General features: G+C 40.7%; 1 non-coding gene across 1 annotated transcript; it reads left to right on the top strand.

Moving 5' to 3' along the window:
• The first annotated feature begins 1,563 nt into the window (after positions 1-1,563).
• Positions 1,564-1,671, top strand: TRNAY-GUA (transfer RNA tyrosine (anticodon GUA)). Its single transcript has 2 exons — positions 1,564-1,600; positions 1,636-1,671. It is a non-coding gene; the product is annotated as a tRNA-Tyr (tRNA).
• The last annotated feature ends 19,276 nt before the right edge of the window (positions 1,672-20,947 follow it).

Raw genomic sequence — 20,947 nt, 5'->3', positions numbered from 1 at the left:
CTGCAAGCAAAGTGAAAAAAAAAATGACGGTTATGATTTACAATTATCATATTGTGCTTCCGAGTGTCATTTCTCGCTGGCATCACTCGAGGTCGAAATTCGCTGGTCTGACTAGCGTCCTTGGGTTTAGTGCTGGTGCCACAATATTTCACAAAATAACCTTGGTAACTGAGGAACAACAAGTTTGCCTGTGAGTGGGCTTCGATAATGAACCTAGTTTTTTTTTGCATGAACAATCAATCAATTACGAAGATAAATAACCCGACTCGTGCCGGTAAGTATAGCTACTTCTCGACGGGTCTAAAGTCCGAAGGTCGTACTTCTAATGTTTCTTTTCCGATTAGCGACATTTGCTCAATCAAAGAGGTACTGCACGTGCAACTCACATGAACGATTGCCGGGGACCGCACTCCGCACTCACGCACCCAGTTGAAAACAACGGAAAACTTCTCGAATCGTGCTTTTCTAGACGCGGCTACCGACGTCGTTGCCGATCTGCTTTTTTGTTTGCTGGCTCTGGAGTGGTCGGCAACCAACTGACTGAGTAAGGCTCTCCAGGTCTCTTATCATGCAGAAAGTCGAAAAACGGTAAGGTAATCATAACATTCTGGCACCCAGACAATCACACAGCTCAATTGTAAGGGAGAAGTTATCAGTTTCTACGGGTTCGGGAGTGTTGGAGGGTGATAAGGGAGCTTTGTATGGTCAGAGTGCAGTGGTTGCATTTTGGTCGTTCTAATGGTTTTACCGTCTTTGGTGACTACATCCTATTTAAGTAATCTGTAGCTGACCCATATTTTCATACTGATCCAAGTCAAGTCCCCCAAACATCGCGTTATCAAGCTTACCGGTTAGGAAATTCTAAGCGGAATACGTATAGGGTAGGTGTACCGGTTATGGGTATACGTTCCTATTAGTCTGTGTTCCAATTATGACCTATGGGAATTCTATAGAACGTATAGCCATAGCTGGTTCACCTACCCTATTTAATCAACTACTCGAGTTTGTTGACTCACAACATAAACTTACCGCTGCTGCACCTTATGCAAGTTATAAGATTCGCCTTATCAAAATGCTCGGTTTTGACTTACCGATAACACTGAGCCAACTTCGATGACTGATTGGTTTATTGTCCAGCTCTCGCTAATGAAAACAACTGAAAACAACGACGACGACTAGGCCACCGAAATGACGTCGATCATCGGTGCTTTCTTTATCAACAATTCCCACACTGGGGTACTGAATAATCATAGCGCAAACACCGAGACTAGATGACTGTTGATTTAACTAATGGCAATATGGAGGGTGGTTAAATTTACCGGATTAAGTCAACCAACGGAATGATTTGATGAAGCGGAAGAAAGATATATTTTCATATTGTTCCGCGAGCGTGTCGAGCGGCTTTCGTACTCGGGCTACCTTCTAATAAATTTAATGATAGATAAGAGAATGGAATGCGAGATAGGAAAAAAAAAACGACTCACTTATGAAATTGAGAGTTTTCGTAACACACAGCAAGAACGAGTATAAATCGTTGGCGTGCGGGTCGTTGGCTTCACATCGCCTTCGATAGCTCAGTTGGTAGAGCGGTGGACTGTAGTGGATGACGAGCGTTCTGCTCAGAAGTTATCAGTGATCCATAGGTCGCTGGTTCAAATCCGGCTCGAAGGATCTTTTTGTGGGTTGCTGTGCATAATGGTTTGTTAACCGTTTTTAGTGGGAAATGTTTGAGGTTAGGGTTTTCTGAAATGTGACTCGGTACACGAAAACCATCAACTTGGCGTCATCTTTTTCGTAGGGCTAAGGTGGGCTAATGCCAGGGGCGTTTATTTGGAGGGGACCATTAGCTCAGAAACATTGATCATAACATTCTCAATCATAAGTTTCCGGAAATTCTTCAATGTACGACGTGTAAATATTTACATCATTGACAAATCGCAGGTAATCATGACATTTTGATCTATGAAAGCATCGCATCATAAAAAAAAAACTACAAGGGACAGCCCTATGGGGTTGCACGTGCATTGGTGACGTAGGACTACGTGGTCTTATATAATAAATATTATTTGTTAACTGCAGCAGGAGCTTGTGTTATGTGTAGAAATATAAATTTGAGCGGGGTTCTCTCTGTTTTTACTCTATGGCGCGCTTGGCATAGATGGCCCACAGAGACTCACGAAGAGTTACTGATTCCGATCAATAGCGGTGTGGCTTCTTCCTCCATCTATGGATGCTCATGTGGACTGCAGCTTTCGTTGTGTACTGGAGAAAAATGTTCAACGCCACGCGCCAAAAGCACTGCTGCTGCCGCTTCTACTGATGGCGGCGACCGGACACCACCACACACAGTGATTGGAACTGAATCCAATCAGCCTTTAGTTGTGTACTGGAGAACACCACCACTTACCACGCGGTGATTGAATAAACAACATTTGGTGAGACCGGATGGAATTCATCTTTGAAAGCTGTGTTAGGGAAATCGCTTTTCGCCAGCAATCGGTGATAATTTTAACTGTCATAGCAACAGTTGGACCTTTGTGCAATTTTCAATAGTGACGTTTTGAAAAATGATGAAGTCTTAAATTCACCAGATGCGTAGAAATATTTCTGATCGATTGGTGATAACATTATTGAAATTGGTCTAGGGGCAGCTGAGTTGTTAATGTTCAAAATCTTTCATAATTTTGTTACATGTTCCATTTTCTGTTTTCACAAAATGTACCCTCGTATAGAAATCACAGACGTAGTCCTACGTCAAAAGAGACCTACTGCGGTAGAATATGTCATGACTACCTGAGTTTTGTGCAGCAAACAATTAATCGTTGGTTGTACGGAAAAAAAAATATCACTCAAATTTTGAGTTATTTTCACTTGAGCCTCTCACTTGCACTCGTTATTGTTGCCAAAAAAAGAACGAGAGCTTCGACCCAACGCAGGAAAAATCGAAAAATCGACCCAAAATCCCACTTAATAAGACGGCGCACGGTAGGAGTCCTGCAAGATAGGTAGGAGTCCTGAAAAAAATCGGAGAATTGATTGGTGGTGGTCTATGACTATGAGAAAATTGTGAGCATTTTAATTGCATTTTTCAAACAATTTTATCTATCCAATAGCAGCTCATAATTCAAAGAAGGAATCAACACCAAAAGAAAAAAATATGAGTATTTCAATTGAAATCAAAAAAATCTGTCGAAGAAAAGCTCATAATATAAGGAAAGAACAAGGGGTTGGTCACTCTACACAGTGTGCCAAAATCAAACTTGGGCACACCCGGGTGAAGTCATTGGTGTTGTTTGGCACCCATGGTTACAATTTTTATAATCTTTAAAGTTACTGGCAACACTGAACTTTTTCAGCGCTTGCGCAGTGTGCATGTGTCAAAATTTGTTATTGATGTTGCCACAATATAATCAAATTATTTTCAAAACAACCGTTAATCTCTACCAAGTCTCGTGGTCCGTTTTGCCCGATTTATCTCTAATTTTGGAAGAAAAATATAATTACGTCAATAAGTGGTCCATTTTACCCAATGTCCCCTTGGCCTATAAAAACAAGATTAAACACTCGGAAAGCAGAATTTGACGGACAAAATATTGAATTTTATGCACTTAACTTAAATCCAAGGAATCAAATGCTGCGAAATTCGCCATGTTGCGACCACTGTAAAACCCCATTTCACCCTATATTCCCCTCAAACTTGAACAAATTATTACATCATGTAGTTTTATAGATAAGCGTCATTACTATTACACGCACTTTAATCTCTACCAAGTCTTGCCATGGATTCTCAAAATCGTTACACCCGTGACGGCAGTCGCATCCACATTTCCTCCCAGACGAAGAACAGCTGACAGCGGTATCTTGACCTGACCGAGGTTTCCGGCCATGGCTACACGAACTAGCGATGTAGCTCCCACGGGTGCGGCTGCTTCCAATCCTGCTGCTGGTCCGTCTTTTTTAACGAATTTTAGAGGAGACGGATCAGCAGAAGGATCAGCAGCAGCCGCAGTATTGGAAGCAGCCAGAGTGGCCAGATTATTTTTTTCATTATCGGTAGCTTCTCAAAACTTTTATCGGTAGGTCGTCTTAAGAAGGCTTTCCCGATACTTGAAACCTTTAAGAGTGGGGGGGGGGGGTGACTCTGCTCCAGGACAATACGTTGTCCTTCAGTTCTTCTGCTTTAAACGTGTCGAAATCAATATTTCTAATTCCAATTCTGACTACACGAAAAAAAAAACACAGGTATTGAACATTTTTCAAGATTACTAAAAATCTGTGATTATCGGTAGGAAAAGTGAAAAATCGGTAGTTTTGAACCTTTCGTCTGTAAATCGGTAGGCATCCCTAAAATCGGTAGGTCTGGCCACCCTGGAAGCAGCCGGAGTAGTTGTATCGCTTATTCGTGTAGCCGTGGTTGACGCTGGAAATCTCGGTCCGGTCTCGACAAGCGGTGCTTGAGATTTAATCGGAAAGTCAACAATCAAACAAAAACTATACCATTCGACCATTCGAACTGCTCGAATACAACCATGGCGGTGGCTGCTACACCAACCATTCCATCGTTCAACGTATAATGTTGGAGGACCGTCTTGGCAAAATCTCAAATACCTAGTTCAACAAATTATTTTTACTCTCTTGACTTTTTGCACTTCCAACTAACACAATAAGAAATTACCTATAATTACGAATCATAAAATTAACTACACAGAAAAAGAAAAATCCTTTCTTTTCTCAGAAAAACAAACTTCCGCTCTTTCAAAGCTAACGTGTTTTCGATGTTCTCGTTGCTCCACGCACCATTGATCTTCTTGGAGGAGGAGGAGAAGCACAACTTCATAATGAACGGGTATTTCGGGATCGACCGCGCTGTGGTTGCACTTCATGATGGCGTTCGCCAGGGTTGCTTGAGAACTCGACCAATCCGGTGGAGGAACTTTCCGATTTCAGCGGGAACATTCGCACTTGCGACGGATGGCAGTCCTTGGTGGTGAATGCAGTCAGCAGCAGATCCTCGGACGGCAAACGGATGGGGTATTGAAGAAGTGGAGAATGCAATTTTTGCTGGCCTGGGAAGCGATTGTTCTTGGAGGCGCTGTAGACCTTGAAGCTGATCGAATTATCCGGCAGGGTGTACGGGTTGGTGGACTCTGACAAGTAGTTCTGCTTGGAAAATTCAATTTGAATTTTGCAACCATCATTTCCATTCATTTGATGTTGTTGAGTTTGTTTCCAGTTTTCCGACGGATGATACTCGGGCGGTGCAAATCCGTTTCCTCCGCCGGCTTCCAGAAAGGCAGGTTGATTAATGTTTGACGTTCGTTGTGCGGGGTCGGCCTTCCGCCGAAGATGGAAGGATCGTGTAGCAACGGAGCTCGTCCGTTGCAGGCATCCTTAGAGACAGATGCATCCAGTGTATAGTCCCATCGGGAGTCCGTGTCGTTTTTGAAAACATTGAAAAACAAAACAAAAACAAGAGCTGTTAAAATACAGGGCTGCTAAGCAAGACATTATTCACAAGCAAATAAAAGTCAGTTCAATGACTTCTTAGCACTGCCCGTACAGCTGCGGCACACTGAGGTACACTGAGAAGAATGTTGGCTTAAAATAAGTGTGTAGAGTGACCACCCCTTGACTGATTTTGAATAGATTTTGAAATCAATATATTACATTTTTAGAATGCTTCCTTCTTTTAAATAATATTACATTTTTTTTGGGAATGCTTCCCTCTTTTAAACTCATAACATGGATTCATGCTTAGACTCTTGTTTCTTTTTATAATCAATTGTTTCATTATCAAGAACACACATTTCTTTGTAACATTTCTTTCTATTCATATTTCTAATCCAATACATATTCTGATTCCAAATTCCAAATTAATTGTAATTGTTTATTGATTCATGATTAAAATTCGGCGAAATGTTTTTCAGCTAAACGTCCTTCGGTGAGTCCAACCGAGTTAATAGTCTAGTAAAACTGCAGTTGGTAAACTCTCAAAAAAAAAAGAAGAGAAATTGGACTGCCTATGTTTTACTGATCAGTTAAGCTGTAGAGATTGCGCTAGTAGTAAAAAAAAGTTACATCATATCAGAAAATTATAATTTTAATTTGATCTCCAACATTAGTCGGGCCCAAGGAGTAAGTCACTCAGCACAGTGTATCGAAAGTACATATTCGGCACACCTTCGGCACAATCTCGTAGGCATTGGATTGTTCATTAAATAAAATGGGAGCACTGTTAGACAGTTGTCATTGAAGTTGTTCACAACATTACGTGCTGTTTGACTGTGTATTTCAGAAACATAAGGGAAATGAATGTAATGTCGGCCTAAATGCTGCTTATTTGGGCCCATACATAAATTCAGCAATCGACCAAATTTTCAATAGTGACCAAAAATATCCATTAGCATCGTCCCAATGACGCGTTCATCTAGATAAAATTGACAAATAGCAGATTTTTAGCGATGGGCCCAATCTTACATACATAGGCCAACATTAGAGCTATTTCCCCTACTCTAATTGAATATACTAGAGGAACTCAGACCAGCAATTCACATCTCGGTTCACATTTAAATTCAAAATGTAGGCTTCCGAGGGCTGTTGATTGCTATCGATACCGGTCACAAGTCTTTCAACTACTACGCAAATGGAGTGTACTACGAACCGGAATGTATTAATAATTTGGATGGATTAAATCATGCGGGTACCATATTGGGAAAACATAATTTTAATAGGGTTCAGAGCGGCTGAGCGGTTCGTTTGCAGCTTAACCTTCCTTCAAACCAATTTGGCTCTAGAACAATTTTAAACTTGTTCTGCATTATTCACATGTTGCAATTATTGAAAAGTGCTCGATATAAGATAGCCACAGAGAACATACGTTGAGGCTCCAAAATTTCTCTAAAGACTTGTGTTAAGATTCCTATTCGATTTGAGCGCCACTAGTGGCGGCTCCCCCACTTAGAGAACCTATTTGACAACACGATGGCGCTGGCGTTGCAAAACTTACACTGGACACTAGGTGCTGGCAGCGCCGAGTGGCGGTTTATTTATCGATACTAGCGCCAAGTTGGTCGAAGGTCAGGAGATGCTAGCACTGCGTAACGGCGGCGTTTCCACTTAGCTTTACACAAGTTTCTGACCGAACTTGGACGTCTGGTCTCTGTGAGATAGCTTAATACAATTAAATAGAAATGCCAAAATCTTACCGAGTAGTTTAGCTGTTCTGATTTCAGTGCAGTTTGTTGAGGTCGGGTATAGTTTCTGAGTATGGATGCCCATTTTGAAATCACTCATATTAGCACAGGGTACACAGTAGCACAGTAATAGTTTTATTGCTAGGGAACTTTCTTTTGGTATCGCCTTTTCTTCATACAATTCTCATTATTCATACTATATTTATCATGATCAGTCTTAGAAAATGTTATATGTTTAAGCCCCGTTCTAGATTTGTTTGTTATTCATATCTTTTGCATTGCAGCTCGCGAGAGGTTACCAAATATGGTTTATTTTTCTCATCCACAATAGTTTGGGGGAGGGGGCGATCTGAGAGCTGAATAGAGGCAAATAAAATAGGGAACACAACACCATGACCCAAACGACTAACCAACGCAAGCGGCTCACACTTAACTTGTTCTATTTCTTTCTTCCCCTCATGTACCAATATTACCTACCTGAGAACAAATGGGACACGGCCAGATTTTCAATAGGAAGAAGGAAAAAAAGCGAGAAAACGTAAGAGAGTAAGCAGTCAGAAAGGATTAGGCCATTTGGAAACAGCCAATTTACTGGTAACGGAACTGGTAAGTAGGATAAGAATTGTAAAAGGTGTGTGCTTGCATGATTTACCTATTTTAGAATTACCTATAAGCCACATGAGAACCTCATTTCCTTCAATTACTACTCCATTGCATCACGCACCTAATAATGATCACTAACATTCATATAGTTTCAGCATTATCGACATTTATAATCAAAAGGTGAGTTGTAAAGTATAATTACCATCCATAGATATAAGTTAATGTACCAGAAGCTGGACGGACATGAGCCTACCCAGGGGAGGACCCGGAACGACCACCCATGTGTGTCTAGAGTATCGCACGAGCTGACGAGTGCAACGGGAAGGACGGTAGGTATATAGACTAGGGTGTTGGACCCCAGATAGGCTAACTTAGCGGTTGGCACAGTCTGTACCCTGAACAATTACAATTGAAATTTCAATAAAAAAATGTAAGTTAATTAGGTTGGACGGCATTGGAGCATAGGACTTGTAACGCGCACCCAGAGCACAGATGATCGATCCGAAGTGCAGATAGTTCTTGTCGCTGAATGCACTGAACTTAAAGCTGCAATTGCGACCCAACTGATAAGTCGCCGGGTAGCACATGTCCAACTAGTTCGTATCCACACCGGATACGTATCTTTTGCCTGTTCGACACCCTCCGACAGTTTGGCATGTTTTACTTTCTTATCAGCATCGATAATCTCCATGATGTGATCTTTGAGGTATTTGTTGAATACGTCTACCGTTACCAGATAGGCCTTCTTGATGATGATAACCTCGGAGTCCGTCTTGGAGCACATGATGTACCCGATTGGGAGGCTGATGTCCACCGTGTCGAAGCTCTTGTCCTTGATGAAATGTCGTTCTTATCCCAAGCCAACAGTTTCACCCACGGAATGCCCTCCTCACCGTCCTTCTTGATCTGCTTCAAGAAGTCGATCTTCTTCTTGCTGGTCAGGGAAAAGATGAAATTTTCACACAGCACCGTAATCGTATCGTATTGATTGCAAACCAAAACATTCAAGCTGTCAGAAATACCGGGTTGTCAAATATACCATAAAATTCGTCTTTTACAGAAAAAATCGTAGCTTGCTCTATGACCGGCACTGCCGGCATAATCGGCACACCTGCGGCATACTGAGAAAAATTTTGACCCAAGATTGGTGTGCGGAGTGACCACCCCTTGAGTCGGGCCCCTTCCCTATTCCCTATGTTCTACCCCTTCCAGCGAGATTAACCTTATTAATAAGTTTTAAGATCCGGTCAATTAGGCAACTTACAATCACTTTCCCAATGATTCGAGAAATGAAATTGCAATTTGATTCGAATTCAATTTTCCAAATAGAAAAAAAACGCACATATTTTGCACAGCTTCTGTTTTGACGATATATCAAAAATTATGGATTCAAATTGTATTCATCGGGGTAGTGGTAGGAGGGCCATAGGAAACAGTTGGGGCATAAAGAGCATCCTGTACTTTAGCCTTTAGTTTATAACAGAGGGGCGTCCACTTTCAAAGATGTCAAGGTACTATGGTCTCATAGAAATTTTTTCATATTTTTGGAAGCATGAACTGGTTCTGGAGATGTATGGCCGAAACGTGTTCTGGTTTGTAAACGCCATGTGACCTGAAATGAATAAAAACCCATCATTTGGCACATCAACTGACATGATAATTCAAATCCAGTTCATTGCAAGGGGCAAGTCAGCTGTAGGGTTTTTGGTCTTATTTCCGTCCTACTAAGCACAACCCGCGCTTTATCTCTCTTTTCTGAACGAGTTTGAACGGAATGGAATATTTCTGTCAAAGATGACTTCTAAATTTATTCACCTTTCCATACGTACCGTTGGATTTGATAAAGAGCCACAAAATTGTTGAGATATTGTTTAAAATCTAATACTGCTTCTTGATTCTAAATTCGTTCTGCGAGTTTCAATTCCGTCTTAACGCATTGAAACGCCATTAGATTTCCTTCGTCCTACGGATAAACGTAGAAAAGGGGGATTCGCTAGGAGCGCTTTTTTTGTTTTGAGAACAATGAGCGTAAATATTCATACAACAACACACCTATTATTGATTTGTGTATTGTGAAATCATTGATATTATTGATCTTTGCTGATCGATAGAACGGAAATGGGCAATTACGTCGAAGTAGTGCTCTACCCTACTCAGAGAAAATAGTTTCGCAGCGAGTAGATTTGAGCAACTCATAATTACTCAAAACTGATCAAAGAAGTCTCGCTTTGTTCAGCATATACAAACCTTCAATGAAAAGTCGAAACAGACGTCATCTACATACTCGAGATTTTATTTATTTGAGTTGAAATCATGCATTTGTTAAATTTAGTAACCGATAAAATTGTATGAGATCACGTGCAGGACGGCTCATATCTGATAACATATTGATCGGTGCTATGTGAAATCAACTTGCATTAATCGTCAAGATATCGTAAACAGGGATTTGATTCTTATGAAAACGCAGGATTTATCGTATAGCTAAAGCATTTTTTATATACCATGACGGAGTAATCTACCCTCGACTCGTGAACCTCAGCTGGTGTATTAGTTTCTGTCTGGATGCACAACCAGAGCGTACAAACCATACGATATCTTCTGAATTTTATATCAAAGGGCTGGTTGCCACTGGTTACAACAGGAAGACGTATGCGGCGAAAAAGTTCCTTATATCTAGAAAGTAATAGTTGGGAAGGAATGTTATTTGATCGTAAAAATGATCAGTGGTGTGCCAAAACTAGTCACGACCATTGGAAGAACAAGACCGAGGACGCCACCAAGAATGGGTTGGCGAGATGTCGTCGAAAGGAGATTGGAAGGACGTGTAATCTTGTGCTAGAAGTGGTAGAATACATACGATATTTAGACCAGAACGGGTTTGAAAGTGAAATAACTATTGATATGGTTTTCATTGTTTTACTATATAAACAAATACCAACATTCAAAAAATTATTAACCTAATTGTGTTTTTAATTTTATAAAATACTCCAATTAACAAGATTGTAGAAATTTTTTCTTGATTTCCTTACTTTGCTAGATTTAGCTACATAGGCGAACGCGATTCCACTCAGACGATATCCCATAAACCATAGAAGGTGTGACTTGCAGAGCTCCTCTAACCTGGACGGATTGTTGGTTGGCAGTAGTTTGAAAGTGACAAACATCAACATCTAGTAGCCTTTTGAACACCTGGAACTAGAAATGAGACTGCTGTTGTGAAGTGATGGCCATGTAAATCAAATGGGGATCACTTTCACCGTGAGTGATAAGTTGTCACTTCACCTTGCTCAGCTTGTAACCGGGATATTCGATTTGTGGCAGTTGGATACAATCTTAGCCCTTCTTAATGACATTATGACGTTTCTGTTGCTCCTGCATATAAGCTTCGTGGCGATGTTCCTAGTACTTGTGGATGCTACTTCTCAAAGTTGTCAAAGGGAGGAAGCCAAATGAAAAATTATGCGATGAATAGCAGTTTATGAGTTGACGATGTTGGCAAGGACACTATCCACTGTTGAGCTTAAACGCAGTGAATTCCAAAAGGAATTCCGGAGAATTCCAGGAGAGCTCAGTGTTAAACTTTCCTTGTTAACTTGAAAAACAGTTTCAGACAATTTCATTTTCAATAGCTGGACAGCCTCGTTGGTGGATACCATCATGCTACTCATGGAAATTCAGCAAAATGCTAAATACTGGAAGAAGGCGAAACAAACGTGCCACAAGCCGCAATCTCAAAACAGCTACAATTTTCCGATCGGTGATTGTATCAGGTCGTCTTGAGTCATCGTTACAATCCGTGCATTCTGTAACACCGGACAAAATTATACAAATCAGTAAGTCCAGCATCACTAGTATCTCATCCGCAAGAACTTCAGCACCAGTTTTCAGTTGCGTACGAAATTATTGCAGAAAAATATGTCAATATTTTTCAGCCCACCGATGATGACATATTGCAACACAAAAATCAGGTTGCTATTGGCGTTGACGGCACCGTCGAAAAATTTGCTCTTTTAGCAAATATAGACAGTTTCTTATGGGAATTTTCGGTGGAGTGAAAGGATAATACAAAGTCCGCCATGTTTCACACACAGTCTGACGTTTGCTTATGGATTTTCTCATAGGATGTGTATTTGATGTTGATCAATGCGAGTTACTCAGAGCGGCTAAGAGTTACTCAACATTAACTCCGATTTTACTCATGATCAAAAGCTGTCTTGCCCCTTGGTTCAATGGTAGTAATAATCAGAGTACATGAGTATACTGGCCGCATCTGGTAAGCCCGAGCTAAGGGCCAAAATTCATCATGCGTTACCTTACATCACCTTTCATCTATCTTTTCTCATCGTATGTGCACATCAGTTAAACTTTGTATTAGTAAGAAGGGTAAGATTTTAACATTGGAAAATTACTTCAAGGTTTAACTAAGTTCTCTATAAAATCGTGGATGGGACAACGCATTGACTGTTCCACCCAGGTATTTTTGTGCGTAGGAGATGTCCCACCACCTCGCGCTTATGATTTCTAATTGAAGATCAACAATTGAAATCAAGACCAACAATTGAAAGGGGCTTAACTCCATTTTCTAAACTAACCTTGGAAGGCCATTTTCTCGCGAACCGAAACCTACATTCGCAAATCTTAAATACAATCGGGTAGAGGAGAATTTCCCCTACCTGTTCGTTTTGTTGGTTTGCGATGGCGGTCTTTGGTTCTCAAGAAAATGGCGTTACAAGGTTTGTTTACAAAATGGAGTTGAGGCCATTTCAATTGTTGATCTTGAATAGTTCCAAACAAACTAATTGCTAGTAGGTTCAATATCAATATGCTATTGAACTTGCTACCAATTAATTTGTTTTATTCACTATGCACTATACAAAACGCACGAAGATTGTGATTTAATAGTTTTTTTTTCTGAGGTATCACCAAAATAGAAAAATATGGTAAAAACTGGTGCACTTACCCTACAACGATTTACAAATTATTCAACAAAATATGTAGCTACCCGCATTTAGTGTCAACGACTTTTCCGTTGTCGAAATTTTGTTCCTATTTATTGTTTGACGAAGTAACACTCACCTATCAAATGTTAACACCAGCTTGGCATCACTTATCACGTATTTATGTTAAATATTTGCGCCCGAGCAAACGACGCAATGGTTTCGGTTCTGCCTTGCCTGTATAATCCAAACGATGTGATTTATTTTTTCATGAATGAACTTCAACCGCGTCAGCGATTTGTTGTTTTCTTCTCGTCGTCAAAAATATCTCCACTTGGAAAGCGTCAGACTGGGACAGTTTACTTGCATCGGTTCTTTTCTTTCACACCATTACTGAAAAATGATGCTGGCATCCGTCCGTCCGTCCGCAGACACACCGCACTGAACCGACCAGCATGAAAGCATAAATATCCTCTACTCAGAATCACTTTTGGTCAATTATTAATACGGACCGTCGTGACCATGCGGCCTGCACCGAGTTAGTTGTAGATCCAACGGGGATGAACCCGAAACGTCCGCGGCGACATTCGTTAGAATACTGAACCGTAAGTCACATGTTGTCAAACGTAGTTTGCGGCAGTGAGATCTTAAATGCTGATTGCTCTTTTCTCCCTTCGTTGTTTTCTTCTTTCGCATTTATCTAGAAGAAAGAAGGGAAAACGATTCTATAGTTAGAGCGATACGCAGTTCATGAATGGGTTGAAGGACCACAAATTGGTTAACTAGTTCAATCATTTTGATTTCCATTCTAGTCGTTGATTTATTATCTTCTTGAGATTTTTTTTTCTGTATGAACAAAACATAATATGACGGGTGCATATCACCCTAAGTGATATCGGGGAAAATTTTGACGCATGCGCTGGGAATCACGCATACATGACAGTAGGGAAATGAGCATGAGTCTCCGACGCAAGTCATATTTATCGAGCAGTGGATTTTCCAATACGCATTTACTTGTTATCAGTAATGGTTATTGCATTGGAGGGTTGATTGTAGAACAAAACGCTTTGTTTACAATCGTTGATTACCATTGACTTAAAGTGCTGTTTTCGTTTTTATCTAATCGTTTAAGTTTAAATACCGATTTCGAGAACGATTGGGTTGCATAATCTTGAAAACGAATCGGTGCTTTATGATAGATTTGTGTAATAGTACGTTCAGACTACAGAGTTATAACATGTTATAGCGCTATCTTGATGGTGGTTTCTGTGTTGCAATTATTTGACAACCGTTAAAACATGTTATAACTCTCCAGTCTGTACAGCGTTTAAGCATAAATCGAAATAAATTGGGGAAATGGTTCTAATGCAGGCTTATCCTCATTTTCTTAGAACAATGCGTCATCTAGACAATGGAAATGGATATTTTTGGCTGCTAGTGAAACATTGTCAACAAATTATGTATGGGCTCAATATTAGGGTCACTTAAGCCGATATTAGGGACATTAACCCTATTTCTGGTATTTTCTGTAACATGATTAAAGATGATGAGCATGACATGTTGGGGCAGTTTGAATCATCCAGTGTTATCAATAGCAAATTAGGTGCTGATAATTCTTGGAATGCTTAATCACTGAACTAACAGGACCTTCAACGACTTCTAAATCATCAATTAACTTTTTTTGGTGTATAGCTTTTCCAATAAATGTCCCATTTAAACTACAAATGGTCAGTGCTAAGTCAGGGTGCCAGGTTACAATTTTTGGAGGTCAAATGGGTGACCTGACTTCGAAAATCGATTGAGGCAATATAAGCACTAGTCTAAGAGTGGTTCAAAATATCGATTTTGCTCCATCAAGCTTAATCGATTTCAAACCAGGTCTTGGTAGTTCTCCCAAAATTTTTCCCCCTTTGAAATTTATATGAAAATTATTGTGGGAAAAGTGAACTTAATGTTCTCAATGTCCTTAACGCTTTGCCATAACAATTTACGGAAAAGCTTGCTATGTGAAAATTTATCAGCTACAACTTTGCTGAAGACCACTTTTTGATTAGACTTCAAGGAAATTCGTTATTAATTGATTTCGAAGTCGATTATTTTCTAACAAGATTGTTACTCTGAACACGATGCCTCCTGTAAAATGTGTAACGGCAAACTTGCAATGTTTGACAAATCATAGCTCAGCATAGCACGAATTTCAAATTTGATGACGCCATTTGAAACTACAGTCAGGAATCCTTATTGCCGGATTCCTTATTGCCGGTATCTCTTATTGCCGGATCCTTATTGCCGGGCTATCCGCGAATAAGGATACCCACAGCTTATGGGATTTTCACTAATGGGGGCTGTAGTGGATTATCTCATTTGTTTCAATACATAAAGCTATACTGTCTTCGACAAAGTTGCTGTACTGGGTTAGACCAACAAGCCTGTGCCATTGGATTCGCGTTAAATTGAGAACTACGCCGCTAGAGGCGCTTCATTTTTATGTTACTTATGACGGGCGCTATAATATATGGATCATATTTCCAACATAGAATATTTCGTGATCCTGGCCATATAGAAAGTTACTGTCTTCAGCAAAGTTGTTCAGGTGACCAAGTCCTTTCGGATGGTGGCCATATTAGATCAGAACTCTCTCACTACGCAGCGCTAGTGTGCATGTGCAATTCCTATATAAACTGTATCTCGAGAGCCTGGTCATATAGAAAGTTGCTGTTTTCAGCAAAGTTGTGCAGGTGAGCAAGTCCTTTCGGATGATGGTCATATTAGTTCAGAACACGCTCACTACGTGGCGCTAGTGTGCAAGTGAATTTCCTGTATAAGCTGTATCTCGAGAACCTGGCCATATAGAAGGTTACTGTCTTGAGAAAAGTTGTTCAGGTCACTAAGTCCTTTCGGATGATGGTCATGTTATTTCAGAACACGCTTACTACGCGGCGCTAGTGAGCAAGTAAATATCCTGTATAAGCTGTATCTCGAGAACCTGGCCTTATAGAAGGTTATTGTCTTCAGCAAAGTTGTTCAGATGACTAAGTCCTTTCGGATGATGGTCATATTATTTCAGAACCCTCAGACTACGCGGCGCTAGTGTACACATGAACTTCCTTAATATGTTATGTCTCCAAAGCTTGTCCATATAAGATGTTGCTGTGCAATGTGAGAACAGGAACCGGAAAAGGGACGACGTGTATAGGCCAGATATAGATTCCAGACGCTATTTTGGAATCCGAGATGGCGGCCATAGGGCCAAGAAAAACTGTCAAATACCCTATAATACGGGTATTTCCAGAGAGGGAACGACGTGTAGGGGCCGGAAATCGTTGCCAGACGCCATTTTGGAATCCAAGATGGCGACCATCGGGTCAAGAAAAAACTGTCAAATACCCTACCATATGGGTATTCCGGATAAGGAACGACGTGTAGAGACCGAAAATCGATGTCAGACGCCATTTTGGAATCCAAGATGGTTGCCATCGTTTCAAGAAAAACTGTCAAATACCCAACTACATGGGTATTTTCGGATAGGAGATGACGTGTAGAGACCGGAAATCGATGTCAGATGCCATTTTGTAATCCAAGATGGCGACCATAGGTTCAAGAAAAAACTGTCAAATACCCTACAATATGGATATTTTTGGAAGGAGACGACGTGTAGAGGCCGGAAATAGATGAAAAACGACATTTTGGGATCCAAGATGGTGGCCATCGGGTCAAGAAAAACTGTCAAATACTCTACAATATGAGTATTTCCGGAAAGGAAACGACGTGTAGAGGCCGGAAATCGACGTAAGATGCCATATTGTAATCCAAGATGGCGGCCATCAGTTTAAGAAAAACTGTCAAATACACTACAATGTGGGAATTTCCGAAAATGGACGACGTGTAGAGGCCAGATATAGATTCCAGACGCTATTTTGGAATCCAATATGGCGGCAACATGTTTTCCATGGTCACCATAGCCGATCGAACTCCTAACTAGACTAGAAACTAGACCCGCACTACCGTTCATACTGGTGACAACGCTCTGATGAGACAACGAAACCTTACCCCCAAGCTCCTCCCCTGATCTTATCCTTCGACAATGTACCTCTCTTACCTCGAGTAAGCCGCGAATGTTGTTACAAACAAAGAACAATGAACTATCGGCTCCGTAAAGCTAACGTGATTGAGCCTTCCAAATAAACGAACTAGTTAAAAAAAACATGTTTTCCATATAAAAGGCTTACCAAGAATATTGCGTATAATTTATTGTGTATAGCGTATCACTGAGCAAGATCGCAACATAACGTGGAAAATTCCTCAAAACAATAAAACGCTTTTAATTGTTTTGTTTTATTTTTTTCTATCGTAAACTACAGATTTATTCCTGGACCCCTCTACAGTGAATATGGTTGATATTTTCATCCACCACCTGGTGCGGCAGAAATCGAGTTAAAACTAAATCAACTCTCTGAGGTCGAAAGTTTCTGCACATTGGACAGCAATGTTGAACGGAGTGCAAAAATGCAAGATTTGCTAAGGGAAGTCGAGACCCATCTCACGGTGTGGAAGAACGAGAGTGACTAGAATGCATAAAACATGACAGCGCTGGTTGGTTCTTTGTTACCGAAAGAGAAAATAAAATGTGGAATAAATCTGTAGCTTACGATAGAAAAAAATAAAACAAATCAAAGCATTTTATTGTTTTGAGGAATTTTCCACGTTACGTTGCGATCTTGCTCAATGATACGCTATACACAATAAATTATACGCAATATGCTTGGTAAGCCTTATTTATGGAAAACATGTTGCCGCCATATTGGATTCCAAAATAGCGGCTGGAATGTATATCTGACCTTTACACGTCGTCCCTTTTCGGAAATTCCTACATTGTAGGATATTTGACAGTTTTTCTTAAAACCGATGGCCGCCATCTTGGTTTTTAAAATGGCGTCTGGCATCGGTTTCCAGCCTCTACACGTCCGGAAATACTCATATTGTTAGGTATTTGACAGTTTTCATTGAACCAATGGCCGTCATCTTGAATTTCAAAATGGCATCTGGCATTGATTTTCGGCCTCTACACGTCGTTTTCTTTCCGGAAATACATGTCATCTCCTATCCGAAAATACCCATGTTGTAGGGTATTTGACAGTTTTTCTTGAATCGATGGCAACCATCTTGGATTCCAAAATGGCGTCTGACATCGATTTCCGGCCTCTACACGTCGTTCCCTATCCGGAAATACCCATATTGTAGGGTATTTGACAGTTTTTCTTGACCCGATGGTCACCATCTTGGATTCCAAAATGGCGTCTGGCATCGATTTCTGGCCTCTACACGTCGTTCCCTTTCCGGAAATACCCGTATTATAGGGTATTTGACAGTTTTTCTTGACCCGATGGCCGCCATCTTGGATTCCAAAATGACGTCTGGCAACGATTTCCGGCCTCTACACGTCATCCCCTTTCCAAAAATATCCATATTGTACGGTATTTGACAGTTTTTCTTGAACCGATGGACGCCATCTTGGATTCCAAAATGGGATCTGACATCGATTTCCGGCCTCTACACGTCACCCTTTTTCCGGTTCCTGATCTCACATTGCACAGCAACATCTTATATGGACAAGCTTTGGAGTCATAACATATTAAGGAAGTTCATGTGCACACTAGCGCCGCGTAGTGTGAGGGTTCTGAAATAATATGACCATCATCCGAAAGGACTTAGTGACCTGAACAACTTTTCTCAAGACAGTAACCTTCTATATGGCCAGGTTCTCGAGATACAGCTTATACAGAAAATTCACTTGCACACTAGCGCCGCGTAGTAAGCGTGTTCTGAAATAATATGACCATCATCCGAAAAGACTTAGTGACCTGAACAACTTTTCTCAAGACAGTAACCTTCTATTTGGCCAGGTTCTCGAGATACAGCTTATACAGGAAATTAACTTGCACACTAGCGCCGTGTAGTGAGCGTATTCTGAACGAATATGACCATCATCCGAAAGGACTTGCTCACCTGCACAACTTTGCTGAAAACAGCATCTTTCTATATGACCAGGCTCTCGAGATACAGCTTATATAGGAATTGCACATGCACACTAGCGCTGCGTAGTGAGAGAGTTCTGAACTAATATGGCCACCATCCAAAAGGACTTGATCACCAGCACAACTTTGCTGAAAACAGCAACTTTCTATATGGCCAGGCTCTCGAGATACAGTTTATATAGGAATTGCACATGCACACTAGCGCTGCGTAGTGAGAGAGTTCTGAACTAATATGGCCACCATCCAAAAGGACTTGATCACCAGCACAACTTTGCTGAAAACAGCAACTTTCTATATGGCCAGGCTCTCGAGATACAGTTTATATAGGAATTGCACATGCACACTAGCGCTGCGTAGTGAGAGAGTTCTGAACTAATATGGCCACCATCCGAAAGGACTTTGTCACCTGAACAACTTTGCTGAAGACAGTAACTTTCTATATGGCCAGGATCACGAAATATTCTATGTTGGAAATATGATCCATATATTATAGCGCCCGTCATAAGTAACATAAAAATGAAGCGCCTCTAGCGGCGTAGTTCTCAATTTAACGCGAATCCAATGGCACAGGCTTGTTGGTCTAACCCAGTACAGCAACTTTGTCGAAGACAGTATAGCTTTATGTATTGAAACAAATGAGATAATCCACTACAGCCCCCATTAGTGAAAATCCCATAAGCTGTGGGTATCCTTATTCGCGGTTCCTTATTCACGCCCCCGTTACCCCGGCAATAAGGATTCCTGACTGTACAGACTTTGAATATTTTTTTTTGTACCAATAGATTTGAAATCGATCAATGCTGAGCAATGAATTTTCAAACATAGTCAATTTGCCGTTACACATTTTACCGAAGTCATCGTGTTAACCGACTGCTTTCAGAGCAACACTGCATTTTGCACTTATGACATAGTAGCCTGGATTTTTGGCCCTATTCTTCGCCTCAAGCACTCTCCAATATTGCCTGCTGAGCAGTTTATTGAGCTCGTCAGAATAATACCATTAATTGTCCCCATAGTAATTCCTACATAAACGTCAAAAAGCCAGTGCAGGATCCCGAGCAGGAAACGATAGCTAATCGATAACAAATGATTATCTCAATGTGGTATGATACCAGATTTTGGTATGCTTGTGGTATAAAACCTTGTTTTGATATTATCCAGTTATCGAAATATTTTGTAAAATATCAAATGAATACCAAAATAACAAAATCTGATCTTTCAGTTTTTAGACATTAACACCTAGAAGAGTTATTGAATTGGTATTAGAAGACCTTCAAAATAACAAACTAAGGTATTATGGCATCTGAAATAGCGTCTGTTATCCGTTTTTTTTTAATCCATTTCGTTTATTTGGAAGGCTCAATCGCGTTAGCTTTACAGAGCCGATAATTCATTGTTCACTGTTTGTAACAACATTCACTTAATTCTATGTCTAGTAGGAGTTGGGCCGATTACTCGCGGCTTACTCGAGGTTAGAGGGGTACATTGTTGAAGGATAGGATCAGGGGAGGAGCTTGGGGTAGGGTTTCGTTGTCTCATCAGAGCGTTGTCACCAGTATGAATGGTAGTGTTGTTCTAGCTTCGTCTGGAGTTCGACCGGCTATGGTGACCAGTGCTCGACGATGAGAATCATCGAGACGGGGGGACAACACAAACAAAAACTAATAAAGAGAGACAAAAGACAAAGGAATTAAATTCTTATACTAGACATTTGAAGAAACACATAAACGGACTGCATAAAGCAGAGATCACGGGTTGCCAACACGTCTCTGATAGGAACATAGGGTGTCTTCCTTGGGCCTCGAGGGTATTTAAAAGTCGCTCTCTGGCGGCGTCATTATCCGTACATTGCCAAACTGCGTGTTCGATGTCATCGTAACCGTTTCCACACCGACAGATGTTGCTGTCCACGAGGTTTATTCTATTGAGATGAGCATCTAGCGAGTAGTGGTTGGACATAAGTCTACTCATCACGCGAATGAAGTCACGACTTAAGCCCAAGCCTTTAAACCACGCTCTCGAAGAAACATTAGGAATAATTGAATGTAACCACCGTCCAAGATTTCCAGTGTCCCAATCGGTTTGCCAACTCGAAAAGGTACTCTGACGCACTAAATGATAAAATTCATCGTGTGAAATTTGCCTGTCATACAATTCGCCTTCCTGCGCGCCCACCTTT

This window comes from Ochlerotatus camptorhynchus, unplaced genomic scaffold (assembly GCF_037179485.1).
Source record: "Ochlerotatus camptorhynchus isolate MF236.1 unplaced genomic scaffold, CSIRO-AGI_Acam_v1.1 ptg000434l, whole genome shotgun sequence".
In the NCBI taxonomy this organism is placed as follows: domain Eukaryota; kingdom Metazoa; phylum Arthropoda; class Insecta; order Diptera; family Culicidae; genus Ochlerotatus; species Ochlerotatus camptorhynchus.
Note: the sequence above shows the minus strand (reverse complement) of the source record. Positions and strands in the feature narration are given on the sequence as shown.